Source organism: Nipponia nippon, unplaced genomic scaffold (assembly GCF_047370975.1).
Source record: "Nipponia nippon isolate SJK-2023a ecotype South Korea unplaced genomic scaffold, ASM4737097v1 scaffold_11, whole genome shotgun sequence".
Taxonomy (NCBI): domain Eukaryota; kingdom Metazoa; phylum Chordata; class Aves; order Pelecaniformes; family Threskiornithidae; genus Nipponia; species Nipponia nippon.
In genome coordinates this window covers 1,817,195-1,830,945 of record NW_028262302.1, presented here as the reverse complement: position 1 = coordinate 1,830,945, position 13,751 = coordinate 1,817,195, and the positions used below count along the sequence as shown (strand labels likewise).

General features: G+C 40.5%; 1 long non-coding RNA gene across 1 annotated transcript; it reads left to right on the top strand.

Moving 5' to 3' along the window:
* Positions 1-1,318: 1,318 nt before the first annotated feature.
* On the top strand, positions 1,319-13,751 carry LOC148056800 (uncharacterized). The gene is made up of 4 exons (XR_015702223.1): positions 1,319-3,734; positions 7,545-7,825; positions 11,847-11,936; positions 13,011-13,751. It is a non-coding gene; the product is annotated as an uncharacterized LOC148056800 (long non-coding RNA).

The following is a 13,751-nucleotide window of genomic DNA, read 5'->3' as shown; positions in this document are numbered from 1 at the left end:
GCCTGCCCAGACCCTTGTGGCTATGTCTACCACTGATGCTGCTGTCTGCTCCCAATGTGCTGCTCTTGCCTGTATTTCAGCCAAGAAAATCCCTGGCTGGCTCCTAGGTAAGCTCCTCGGGACCATAGCAATCCCTGCAGGGGTCCAGGGATCGCTGGTGAGAGAGATCCTGATAAAAAACTGTAACATTTGAAACTTCTCCATGATGGGAGTTTGAGAAGTTTGTTTACACTGCATCTGAGAATGACTTTGTGCCACATTATGTTGAGAGGCATGGAAGTCCTGCTGGTGGATACACACGTAATTTCTGGGATTTGGGCCATCCCTTCGTTGTGGTTATATCCAAACTCCAGCTTGCAAATAATGCATAAAGTAAAATTAGCAAGGCCAACCCCCCACATTACTAATTTGAATCTTTTCCTCCTCTTTTTAATATTTTAAATGATCCAATGAAAATGTTGCTGTTGCCTGATTGACCAAACAGTCTTTAGAGGCACCAGTCAGGAAGACTGATGGGGTGGAGAGCTATTGCAAAAAGCCGCTGACAAGGTAGTATTGACATCCTAATAACTGGCATTAGCTTCTGAAATCACATATTAGGCACAGTAAAAATTATCAGTGCGGAAATTATTATTGTAGCTAAGAGGCAATCCCTGAAAAACACTATTCATTTTAATGGCAAATTACTGGATAAGTCTCAAAGCTGAAGGAGGAACCATTGTAGCTTGCACCATTCCTGCATAAAGTGACACAGATTTATAATCCATAGGATGTGAAATTTTGTGTCTTACACAGACCAAGTACTGCTATGTACAACTTAGGTTTGCTCAGCTCTTGGCCGAGGAAAAATTATTTGTATTTCTATTTTGCCAGAGAAAACTACTGCAAAGGCAACAGGAGTGGGTAAAATGAAGGAAAAAGAAAAAGAAAAAAAGGAAAAGGAGAAGAAAAGAAAAAGAAAAAGAAAAAGAAAAAAAGGAAAAGGAGAAGAAAAGAAAAAGAAGAAGAAGAAGAAGAAGAAAAAGAAAAAGAAAAAGAAAAAGAAAAAGAAAAAGAAAAAGAAAAAGAAAAAGAAAAAGAAAAAGAAAAAGAAAAAGAAAAAGAAAAAGAAAAAGAAAAAGAAAAAGAAAAAGAAAAAGAAAAAGAAAAAGAAAAAGAAAAAGAAAAAGAAAAAGAAAAAGAAAAACAACCCAGAAAAATCAACGCAACTATATTTACAGTGGTAATTTTTCCTGTCTTATCCCAGCTGAGAGGTATGATGGAGCCCCTTATTAGAAAGTGAATAGCAAAGAATACACTTCAGAATAAACATAGTTAATTTGCTTTTATACATGCAAAAATATAGAGCCAACATTTTAAAAATATTTTTATTCATCTACTAAAAGATATAATCTAGCCTCTGTTTATCAAGCAAGCTAGCTTTGCTCACCAATATTTCAGCTGAATTTTAAAAGAGAAACAACACACAGAAAGAATTTACCTTCACTAAAACTTGGAGAGGGATGTTCACTAAAACTTAGAAAGGGATGCTCATCTTTTAAGTACACATAATTTTATTATGATTGTTGAACTGGTGCATTACCTGCAACATTTACTACCCAGAAGTCATTGCTTTCACAAAAGCACACTAAACATCAGTAACATGGGCACATATATTTTGCACTAGATTTGGTGCCATGAAGCAAATGAATGAAGCTCATCAAGTCGCCTATCTCATGATTGTTTTTACAGTTCACATCCAGCTGAGTTTACAGCGTAGCAGCAAGCAAGGGGTATAACAAAAGCATTTCACAAAGGCAATTTGAAAATGTAATTGGTTTAAGTCATCGTCAAAGCCAAGAGGGGCACAAGTTTATAGGACAACTGGCACAAATACTACTTGTATGAAAACTACTGTACATTTAACTACATGGAAATTAGCGTGTAGTGGCAGGCCAACAGCACAGTGAGTACCATATCATTACAAGATTATAGCATTCTGAACCACAAGGCAAGAATACAGGTTATATGCTAATTAGTTTTGGATCTACTAAAGGTAATTACAAGGTAATCTCCACGTAGTTACATGGTGCTTAATAGGAAACCCTATTAACTAATCATATAATTAAAGAGTAATTGCATGATACTCCTGCCCTGTGACATCCATGGTGGCCAGGTAAATTAAAACTGATGGAATTTCATGGCATAGCCTGTTCCTGTTATCAGACATTAGGGCAATACCATGCCTCTCAAGACACTGAAGTAGACAGGAAAATGTACCAAAAGTCAGGGCACTTACCACTCTCTTAATACACAGCAAATAGCACCTCATAGCCAGAACCACTGCTCGTTTCCACAAAATTACTAGGAAGGGAATCTCACCATGTTCTTTGGGTTCGTCCTCACTTGATTTTCCTCTTTCGTTCCCCCTTCCCCCTTTTCTCTATAATTTCATTTTCTGTAGCATCTCAATCACAGCCATCCTGTCTTTTCTGTCAGCATGTTTCAGGCAGCACTGAGTCACCGGTTCTCCTTCACCTTCACTTGCTCACATTTTTTTTCCCTTTTCTTCCTCTTACAAACTTTTCAGTAATTTTGCTACTTTCTGAAAACTTGATCAACCCTTTTCCTTCTTTATTTTTCCTTTCCCCTCTTGTGCTTTCTTTTCCTAGGGACTCTCTTTGTCTCCTCTCCTTTGTGCAGAGGACATTGCCATCCAAATAATAAGTTACTGAAACTCTACCCTCAGACTTTCCAGACCCAGGACTGCAGCCAGCGTGGCTCCTCCATTTTCCTTCCACTAGCCAGGCATCCTTTCTGCCTCAGCAGAAGTTGCTCACTGCTGCCACACTCTTTTCTCCAGGCTGATACTTAGACAATCTTTCTAATGATTCCTAACACGTCACACCACTGACCACAGCAAAAGTTGCACAGCACAGCCAACTGGAAAGAGGAGGACGAGCAATGCAGACCAGCACACAGTGCCGGCCAAATTTCAAAATGTCTCTCGCATGAACTGCTGATGTTGCAAAAATTATTTGATTCCAGAGTGGACTGAAAAATTGGAATTTCCCACAAAACAGCATTAAAAATCCAGTAAATCAAAACATTTCATTTTTGTTTCAATCTTTTTTTTTTTTTTATTCTGCATTTCATTTCATACCAACTAAAATCAGGATTATATAATAGTAAAATCTACAGCAAAAAGCAAGTGCAAAAAAAAAAAAAAATCAAAATCCATGTCCCCTGCACAACTCAGTTTCAATGAATAAGCATTTTTCAAAAGAAAAATATCTGTCCAAAAGTTTCCAACCACATGTAATACTAAGCCTGTTTCCGGGGCTTCCCTAGCCTGTTGGGGATGCAGAAATCTCCATTCAAAAATGTGAAAGCAAGTGAAACATCAGACTAATAAACTGCTAAGAGCACAATGTGCAATCATCCACGATACCATGGACTGTGAAAGCACGATGCACTCTGCTTAGTTTTAAAATACTAAGTCCCATTCACTGCCCTACTGAAGCCGAAGCCTCAAAATGTTGCTGAGCCCTCACGAAGAAAAGAAATGCCCCCTCCTTTTTTTTTTTCTTCTTCTTTTTTATTTTGACAGATCTCATTCTTCCTGACCAGACCACAGCACCAACAGTGGGTACTGCTCCATCCTCAGCAAGTGGGGAACAAAATAAAGATGGATATGAACACTGAAGAGAAGGAAAGCTCCTGCAAGCTTCACCACAGTAGAACCCCACAAAAAGGTAAGCAAAGCTCTGGGTCAGTGCAGTGTAATAGGAACTTCTCTCTATCATAGAATCATAGAATCGTTAAGGTTGGAAAGGACCTCTGAGATCATCAAGTCTCTACCTGTTAACCTAACTGCCTGATCCACCTCTAAACCATGTCCCTAAGCACCACATCCACACGTTTTTTGAATACTTCCAGGGACTGTAATTGTACCAGTTCCCTGGGCAGTCTGTTCCAATGCCTAACCACTCTCTCCATGAAGAAATTTTTCCTAATATCTAATCTAAATCTCCCCTGGCACAGCTTGAGCCCATTTCCTCTTGTCCTATCACTTGTGACTTGGGAGAAGAGACCGACCCCCACCTCACTATAGCCTCCTTTCAGGTAGTTGTAGACAGCGACAATGGTCTCCCCTCAGCCTCCTCTTCTCCAGACTAAACAACCCCAGCTCCCTCAGCCACTCCTCATAAGACTTGTGCTCTAGACCCTTCACCAGCTTTGTTGCCCTTCTTTGGACACGCTCCAGCACCTCGATGTCCTTCTTGTAGTGAGGGGCCCAAAACTGAACACAGTACTCGAGGTGCAGCCTCACCAGTGCCGAGTACAGGGGCACTATCACCTCCCTGGTCCTGCTGGCCACACTATTCCTGATACAGGCCAGGATGCCATTGGCCCTCTTGGCCACCTGAGCACACTACTGGCTCGTGTTCAGGCGGCTGTCAACCAACACCCCCAGGTCCTTTTCCGCCAGGCAGCTCTCCAGCCACTCCTCCCCAAGCCCGCAGCGTTGCATGGAGTTGTTGTGACCCAAGTGCAGGACCCGGCACTTAGCCTTGTTGAGTCTCATACAGTTGGCCCTGGCCCAATGATCCAGCCTGTCCAGGTCCCTTTGTAGGGCCTTCCTGCCCTCCAGCAGATTGACACTTCCACCCAACTTGGTGTCATCTGCAAACTTACTGAGGGTGCACTCGATCCCCTCATCCAGATCATCAATAAAGATACTGAACAGGACCGGCCCCAACACTGAGCCCTGGGGAACACCACTTGTGACCGGCCGCCAACTGGATTTGACTCCATTCACCACCACTCTCTGGGCTCAGCCGTCCAGCCAGTTTTTTACCCAGCGCAGAGTGCACTTATCCAAGCCATGAGCAGCCAGCTTCTCTAGGAGAATGCTGTGGGAGACAGTGTCAAAGGCCTTACTAAAGTCCAAGTAGACAACATCCACAGCCTTTCCCTCATCCACTGAGTGGGTCACCTTATATATATTGAGCTAAAAATACTGTCCATAAAAACAGAATAGACAAAAGGGAGCAAGGGTGATGATCGATGGTATGATTCAATACAACCAATGCCCTGTTCTCACCTTTCACTTTATTATTTCATATTTGTTCATTTGCTTTTTATAAAGATCTAGAGGTGGATCTGCCCAACAATAACAAAAGACCCTGGGGAGTCTGCTGCTACCCTTGTACTGCTCACTGCAGCCTGAAGAGCGAGCTATGCTGGGAGGGAAGAGAGCTCAGATAAGTGCCTAGAAAACACATTAATTTGGTCTTTGTGGTATGCTGAGCTTCTCTGACACCTTGGTGGGAGATAAAGCTGCTTCTGTCCTCCCACCTGAGGGTGTTCGAAGGAATGTGACAGACTGGATCTAGTCTATTGTGCCAGTGAACCAGCGATGCTAGGAAGTACAATTCCTTTCAGTAAAGTTGGCCCACAACTTTTAATTGTGTAGCTCCTAGAAGGGATAATGCAATGCCTGTAACGTTTAAAGGTAGAGGTAACATCTTTTGTTAGACAACTGGTAGAGTTGGAAACGCTGGACAAGTTTTTGGGTTTCTTCAGTTCTACAGCAGTACTGCAACATCAGTATGTTGAATTTATACTGAAGCTTCTGTTTCCAACCCAAAGGCAAACTTTTGGGGTTGAGGGTTTGATCAGTTTTCTCCAGCTCTCCCAGCTGGTCTCCTAAAAGATACCTTCTCCATCTGCCACCTTCACATTGCGTATATTGTTCAGCAACAAAGTACTACCTCAAGCAGAGGCAGCCTCACGGTGCACTGCTGTTACTTACAGCTTGAGGTAGCTGTGTGTGCAGGTTGGTACCTGATGAGGCTGAAGGAAAGTCCTTGGTTACACCCCACCATGAATCACGGGTCATAGGGGTAGGGTGCTGTATTTTGTATTAGGGTGTCATACTCATGGCATCTCACTGTTAGCATGCCAAATGGTACCATCTGCCCTAACTAAAGAATTAGTTTTTTTCTTAATTTCTTTTTCATCTGACTTTACCTATATTTCAGTCCTACAGCTCCTAGTATAATCCTCTGAAATACAGGCTCAGAGGCCATTGTGAAGCTAAAGGGAAGGGGGGAAAAGTGAAACTAAATGCTTTCATGGCCATTTCTGCCTTGGCATTGGAAGGGAAGGGAGGCAGTGTGCAAGCCATGTAAAGCACTCCCAAGTCTCAGAGCAGGTTTTACATCCTGGATCTCTGAGCACCTAATTGTGGTTCAGAGAGAAGAAAAGAAAGGACTGTACGAGTCAGGAGAGTTCCTTGAAAGGGAATGTGACACTGAAAAATTATGTCTGATTGTGAAGCATTTTGGCACGGAAACAAGTCTGCTGGGCCAGCATATTCACACTACACAGCAGTTCCCACGTGTTCAGCATTAAATGGGCAGCTTGCTAACTAATAGTCCCCTAAGAGCAGGGGAACGTATTAGCATACGGACTTGGCATCTAGGTTAGTCATTGCTGAGTCAAACGTCTGGACAATTAAGTAAAACTGAGCAGCAAGCACAAGCAGCTTACAGTATTACTTCAATTTAGAGATAACAAAGACTTATTAATTAACAGCAGTGATTACTAGAGTAAAAAAGGCTATGAACTCTTTTTTTTTTTTTCACCAGAAAAGTCGTCTGCATACTGTGCTGATATTGACACTGTTCAGAAATGCAGTTCCATTTTATTAGCATAGAGAAATAAGCTTCCAAAGTGGATTATGGTTTATTAAAGGACACTGGAGTGAAGAGATGACTCTCTCCATCACTGCTTCTCTTTCCACCACCACTGGGAGCGTCGTGACCCAGTCTCACAACACCCACTTCAGCCCCAAAGTTGTTACAGCGGTGCCTTCATTCTCCTCGCTCTGTGCAGCTCTGGGTCACTGCTTTTCGCAGCTGTGGAGCTGTTTGAAAGCATCGCAGGCCTATTATCCCAGATGCAACCTGTGAGGGAGCTGAGGAGGGGAGCAGCACTGCTCCTCACAAGCACAGAGCAAGTGGTTCTCTGAGCTCCCAAAACAACTTTTATTCACTGATCTGATCAGTATTTCAAATATCCATTATCCCACAATTTATTAAATAGTTACAAAATCTCCAGAAACCCTGGGGATATTGTGACTGAGGAGTACCCAAAGATTGGTGATGTGTAACAAGTATGGTTAAAACTAGGTGCACCAAAGCGTAATGGAAATGGAAACCAGCTGGACATTTGAAAAACTGGTGCTTTCCTAGTCTGTGTGAACAGTCAGTCACCCTGGGCTCTCAGGGTGGAAGGGACATCTCACATACATATGAACAGTACAGGAATCTGACGGTGAGCTTTAAGAAGTGTCACTTGCCACAAGCAGTAATTTTGGGCCATACCTCTAAATTATAGAAAACACACTGACTTGCTTGGCAAGTGTGATCAAGACATTTTACTTGGCCAGAAACACCAACCTTTATGTGTTTGGTAGACACCGGTTATTAATGCTCATGCTGTGAATACACTTCCTTACGTGTCCTTCTTTTCATCTCTCCCTCTCTCCTGGATAGGAATATCTCACCTCTTTGCCCTTCACCACACACAAAGGCTGTAGTTACTGAGGAGCTCTTTGTGCCAACACTCGTTCATCAGACCAAGGAAGAAGAAAGCCAGAGGAAGTACAAATAGAAAAGCATTACGTAGGAAGAAAAACCCTGAACAAAAAGTCAAAAAAGTAAATTCATATGGATCAGTCACCCCTTCACCTCTCTGGTTGCTTATGCATGTTTGAGACAATGCCTGAATCTGAGGACATTAGGAGCACTGTCAAGATGAAGGATTCTAAGACAAGGTAATAAGCTCAGCAGAATTTATTGATATATAATAAAATTTAATTTTTTAAAATTTAAAATATTTACAAGCCCAGCGGAAGCAGGGCCCAGGGCTGGGAAAACAAAGGCAGAGAGCCTATTTGTAAATATTTTCAAATAAAAAAAAAAAATTTAATTACATGGACAAAAAAAAGAAAAAAAGGTAGACATAGAGTTTGTGTGTAAGCCACATAAAGTAACTCCTAAGGTCTTGGGGTAGGTTTTACTTCCTGGATCTTGGAACACCTGATGCCAGTCTAGCAAGAAGCAGAACTTGGACTAAGAGATGCTACAGGAACGGGAAGATTGCAGCACTAGTAACTGGAGGAACAAAAGGGATAAGAAGGTAGAAAGGAGGAGAGGACAGGCGCTAGAGAGAGGAAAGGAAGAGAAATGGAAATTAACATGTTAAGACGTGGTTTTATTTAGTCACCACTTATTGATGAAACACTATTTTTCCAGAAGGCTCCCAACCAGTTGGCCTGATGTCTTATGCATCAGGGATACAGCTTATTTCAGTCTCAATGTTATGTGTAGTGATCCGCTTGGTACAAGAGAGCAGAAATCAGAGCAATTAGGTTATTGCTTGGAGTCCTCACTAGCCATTTCATTCCAGTGTCAGTAGGAAGTCAGACACAGCGCTGAGAACAGCCACGCATCCAGCGCCCTGCCCCTGCCTGGTACTCCTGAGGCACCCACGCCCACCAGGGCAGGCTTGGGCCTCCTGCAAAAGTAAATACATAGCTTGCGGTATTCCAGGAGCGCAATTTTCTGTGTTTGCCTAATGTCAGAGGGCATGAGGATGTTTGCACCCAGCAAAGTCCCTCATTTTTTCAGGATCTACTTCAGGAGATATAGGCCCATCTAATTCAAGAGATACAGGTGACCTCCTTCAAAGAGTCATTCTGTCTGAGATCTTCATTCACTTAATAGTTATAGTTTGTCACGTTGCAGCCACTGTCTGTTTGCTGCCACAGGATTTCCTCTTTCGTTGATTAGCCCTATATACAATCTTATTCATCCAATGGCCACAGCAGCTGCACTAAAATAGGGCTACAGAAAGCTAATCCTTTCTGTCAGCATCTAAGCAATAATCTAACAGCAATGGGGTTTTGCCCTGTATCTCCACAACCTGCAATTTTGCCAACTTTCACGATTTCATTAAAATACTCCTAACTTTCTTTTCTCCTTATACTGCAGCTCTGGGAGTTTATATTGACTTCCATTAACACAAAATAGTAAGGTTCTAGTCTCCACAGTTGCAGAAACCTGTGAATACAGTCTCAAAGAGAGTCTCAAAAACCATAAGCAAATAAAAAGGTTATGTTGGTTGGTTGGCTGGTTTTTTAGTTCTCCCTAAGCAGATCATGAGTTTTATGCAGCCTGATGGTTTGCAAATTCAGTTTTGGCAGCACTGAACTTGGGATCACTCCGAGTCAATATTAGCTCTTGACTTTCTATTCTCGCCTTCACTTTTGTTTGCCTAGAACTGGAGGTCACATCAAGAAATATAAAACACGTGTTTTAAAATATTAACTTTTTTGAGAACTTATACTGACTTTATTTTAGCCACTCTGACCTCTTTCTCCTGTGGAAATAAAGCCAGAAAAGGCCAGCGATGACTGAATTCTCTCTTTATAGCATCAGCTGGTGCCAGCTGAAGTCTGTGAGGGCTGTTTGAAAGCTGCCACAGGAGAGGAACCTTTTGGTGTCTACAGTCATCTGGTTTCAAGTTGGATAAAACAGTGTTTTGCACTTGCCTGTCATTTCTCATTTCTTGCTTAGCTTTAATTGTCCCAACTTGTGCAAATACACCAAGCACTCACATGCTTGGCCCCTTCATCAGTCACTCAGATCCTAGTTTTGATAATGCTCCTCTGCAATGTTGTTTAAAGCAGTAGGTCAGAGAAGAGACTTCAGGATTTAAAATTTTCCATTAATTCACATGGTGCAGAAAAATCAATACTCAGCAAATGTCCAGATGCCTCAACAAGCCATATACAGACTGTGCCAGCTTGATAATTATAATTTCTTTAGTAGGTATGCCATGCATATAAGGAGGTATATCAGGCATAAAAGCATACTGGAAACAGAGAGGTTATAACTAGCTCACCAAAGCTCCAAGCCACAAGGAAGTAACTTTGAAATACAAATCCAAGTAGTAAAAACGTAAGCTCTAACTAACCGCATCTCGGTATGGAAAAAGAAAAAAATCAGTAACAGCCATCAGAAAAAATCTGGATGCCTGGACTGTTGCAGGCTAAGGCCATCATTCTAATGCAAAATCATAAAGCAAAACTGAGTACTGGTTTTGCTTCCTTAAATTATTCACAGTCAATGATGACCTTCCAGGGCTGGCTTCCCTGTTCAGCATTTTACTGTCTCATTGTATTGAAAAGATGTTTTCCTTGACCTTTGCAGTTTCCCCTTTTGTGCACTACCTGGTATCTTGATAGAAAATATAGATATCTACAGCAGATACAAAGAGGAAAAAAAATCAAACTCCAAACTATTTTCTCACTTCTCTAAAATGAAAAAAAAAAAATCTCAAAGATAAATTCTTAATGCTTTTTACAAAAAATAATAATTTATTAAACAGCATGTGCTTATTAATAAATTACAAGGCAATCAGATGTAGAAGTCACTTTCAATGTGTTGTTGAAGGTGTTTATGCTAATAAGCATAAGCAGAAGCATTTTTAGATGTTTGTTTGCATGGGGAAAATACTGGAATAAGCCCACGCCAAGCAACTTTGAAATAGAAATGATGGATAGTTACCTATTGTTCTTAAAGAATATCTGGCAGTATTTGTTCATACACACTCAAGATGACCTTTCCTCTTTAGAAGTGATTTCCACTCACTATCTTCCAAACCAATTGCTTGGCAGCCCCCTATTCCATAAAAATGCATTTCCATCCTTACATGAGTCATATCTAGATAGCTGAATTGATATAAATAATACCATTTTAATAGAAAAAGTATTTTAATTGTTCTGTGAAAGCAATATTAAATCACAAACTTTTTTCTTCTTTTACTATCTCTGGCATAGCAGAAAGAGTTAGGGTGGCGAGGAGAAAGAAAAGTGCTCCCATCTAAAGGAACAGGAAAATCAAATTCTTCAGAGATGTTGAGGTAGGGCCTTCATTTGGTTATTTTAGCATAAGACCTGAAGAAGGTATGTGTCTTACATTAGAGCTCTTTCAGAAGCACATTTTGTTCCCCAAAACAAACTCAGGGTTACCAAAGAGGAGCATGAGGCACGGCAGGAACTTCCACTGCACGCGGGCGCATGCCATGACACCAGCAATGCCTAAGTGCAGGCATTTAGCATGGATGTTTACAGTCGGGTCTATATGCCAAGTAAATACAAAAGCATACAGGGTTTAGGTGGAGTATTATTAGGCACACTGCATAAATAAATGTACCAAGTATTGTGTCCTTACATAAAAGTAGCTACACAAATGCCTTTGTTTTTTATGTATGCTGAAATTATAGGCACAGAGGAATCTGGACTGAAAAAGCTTCCAAATAGTTTTGGTAGTGTGGTTTGCATCCCTTCTTAGAGACAGGGTTACATCTCTTCACAGGCATTCAGTTAGTTTAGACCTGTTTGTTCCCTGGAGCAGGATTCTCTTGTATGCCAAATTTGAGTACGTGGGTATTTTCTGTAGAAATATTACCCCTTCTAGGTATGCAGACATCAAGTATTCAGGATGCAAATGAAAATGTGTACAAACTGTATTTAAGGCAGTTGTATCAGAGACTGAGATAATTCCATTCCTTTGTGTATATTTTTAACATTACAAAATTGGGGTAAACCCCCATTTTCCTCCTCCTGGTGACAGCTACCTAATCCAGCTACCTAATCCTAAACTTTGATATATGCCATCTCCTTGTATTTTATTTTAGCAATAAAACAGAGCGGATTTCTCAGATGACGCATCTACCAAGTTTCCTTGCCTCTGCTGTTAACATTTGTGACAAATCTATTTGTTTTGTAGAGCTCAGGGGAAGATTCCAGGGGCATCTGATCAAGCCATCTCAAAAATAGACAAAGAAACCCAGAGGTTGCGAGGCAAATATCTTCTTCGGTACATACTATGATACTTTACCTAGCCACACCAACTGTGCTTTAAAATGGGGGTGGAGAATTGTTCCCTTTTCTTTTTTGAAATCTCAATATTAGCAGAAGCTGGGTCAAAATAATGTTGTTTAAATGTAAATTGCAGCATATCCTGAAATATAAATGGTGTGCTTTTAGAAGAGAACATTACAAAAATATCGTCACAATCAATTAGTTTAATTTAGAAGCAATTATATGTGATATATATCCTATCATTATATATTTAGCAAAAGATCTGATGCAATTGCACACCTCTTTTATTTTTGTCAAAGCCTTTCAAATTCACACACATAATAAGAACTGCAGAAATAATTTTAACAATGACCCGGTATACAACATATGAAATTTGGAATTAAAATCCTTACACAATAAGCTGCAATTCATTCCAATTTGAAAATGAAAGCCTTAATTTTACCAATTCTGTTTTGAAAGGGTAAAGAAAAATGTATACATATTTTAGAAGAAGAAATAAATGTCTTGAAAAAAGCTTCTTTTAACATATTGTATGGGTAGGCAATAAATATGAAATTATCAAGGAACATAAGTTTCTTGGTAGCTGTCATGAAGATAAAGCCAAGAAAAAAAGGGTATTTTCTGGTAAAGCACTAAATTAATGGAACCTACCTCAAATGACTATACTGCTTGGATTGGTGCATTCTGAAAGTCTTCACCCAAATCTTGCTGCTGGCTCCAAAACCTCCTGCTATTTACAACTTATAACTAAGACCTAGCTCAATGTTCTTGAATAACTGAGTCATTTAAAGAAAGCCGAAAAGGTACGAACCAAGGAGGTTTGGTTTGTTGGGTTTTTTTTAAATAATGAAAGACAAAAGAAAAGTCAATGAAAAGAAAGTCACTGGCTTTTGGAGGGGAATATTTTTTATGAAAAAAGTTCATTTTTCTTGCATCTGTCTCTGCAGAAACAAGAAACAGTTCAGCAAATTTCCAACAAATGTAATCTGATTTTTTTAATCCTATTCCTATGCAAGATAATTAGATAATCACAAGATAAATAGATATGTGTTGTTTCATTCTTTTACAGCCACTTAAAGAAACAACCTCGTTGATGGAGCACAAGGACTAGGCAATGGTAGTCATCCTACCGCAAAACTGTTTGTGCACAGCTGCTGAAGAGTTTAGCACCGTGACTTTGCTCTGACGTTAAACGGTGACTCTACATGACACAACAGCTAAACATATTTGTGATCTGTAAACTCTTTGCAATGCGGAATGAACCTTCGGGGTAAAAAACCTGTTCCCAAGCCACTTACTTTCTTTTAGATCAGTAAAGGCTGTTATTTCATCCCCAAACAGAATCGTGAGATTAGTTAGGAGAAGAAACATCCCCGCCTTTTGGGAAGTTACGGCAGGAAGGGCGATTCTCACAGTCATGAGAAAAAAACATGTGATATTTCTCTTTGGAAGAGAGGACCCAGGTCAAATTTCTACATTGGAGAATTATTGCCTTCGTTACATGTGTGAGAGCTTCCCTATGCAACCACAACTTTTTACCTCTTCTGCTCTCCCTCTTCCTTGCCTCCTAGTGAAAACCACACTTCTACGGGACATTTTTGTTTAAACAAAACCTGCAGTTACTTTCCAAACACACACAGACTTATGTGTATCTCTGTATTTACATGTAGTCCCATGTCATGGTTTAAGCCCAGCTGGCAACTAAGCACCACCCAGCTGCTCACTCACTGTCACCCAATGGGATGGGAGAGAGAATCAGAAGAGTAAGAGTGAGAAAACTTGTCGGCTGAGATAAAGACAGTTTAATAAC